General features: G+C 62.4%; 1 protein-coding gene across 1 annotated transcript in view; it reads right to left on the bottom strand.

Moving 5' to 3' along the window:
* Positions 1-835, bottom strand: part of TMEM59L (transmembrane protein 59 like) — a 5993-nt gene that overhangs the window by 4736 nt on the left and 422 nt on the right. The gene's annotated exons all lie outside the window — the stretch shown is intronic.

The following is an 835-nucleotide window of genomic DNA, read 5'->3' as shown; positions in this document are numbered from 1 at the left end:
GGAATGCCCGGGCAGCGGGGGGTGAGGGGAACCCCGGGATGCAGGAGAAGGGGGCGGGGGGGGCCAAGGACCAGGGACGTACGGGGATGGGGGATGCACGGACACCAGGGGATGCAGGGGGACAAAGGGGAATGGGAACCGGGAGATTTATGGGGAGCAGAGGGTGTAGGGGGACCGTGGGCTAGAGGAGGCACTGGGGGATGCAGGGGGGATCAGGGTGCAGGGACACAACCGGACTTGGGGCCACCCTGACGCAGAGGGACTGAAGGGAACAGAGGGACTGAGGGGATGACCAGGAACCGTGTCACACTGGCACTGGTGTCACACAGAGGGACAGGGCTGCCTCACCGCCCCCCACATGGACCGGCCCCTCAGGAGGGTCCCCAGCCAGTGTCACAGCCCGCCGTGGCACCCTCTGTGTCCCTCCAGGACTCCCCAAGTCACCTTCATGCCTCCCATCCTCATCCTCACTCCCCAGGGCCCCCCGGCCGGTGCTGGGCTCTCCCTGACACCCCGGATTTACAGCTGTGATTTCCAGGCTTTAAAGGACATCAAAGGCACCTCTCACACCCCCTCCTCACCCCTGCCCGGCCCACTCCCCTTATTTATGGCAGCACCCCAAAGTGGGCCCGGGGGGAGGAGGAGGAGGAGGAGCAGCAGCTGTGCCTGGAGCAGGGCAAGGCTGGAGGCAGCAGCTTTGCCAGGCTTGGCTCCAGAGGTCCAGGAGTCTGCGGCAAGGCTTTGGGAGAAATTCAGAAGGGGAATAGGCAGAGAAAGAAAAGGAAATTTTGGAATAGAATAGAATAGAATAGAATGGAATGGAATGGAATGGAAT

Source organism: Geospiza fortis, unplaced genomic scaffold (genome assembly GCF_000277835.1).
Source record: "Geospiza fortis unplaced genomic scaffold, GeoFor_1.0 scaffold685, whole genome shotgun sequence".
NCBI lineage: Eukaryota > Metazoa > Chordata > Aves > Passeriformes > Thraupidae > Geospiza > Geospiza fortis.
This window is presented reverse-complemented; position numbering and strand designations above follow the sequence as displayed.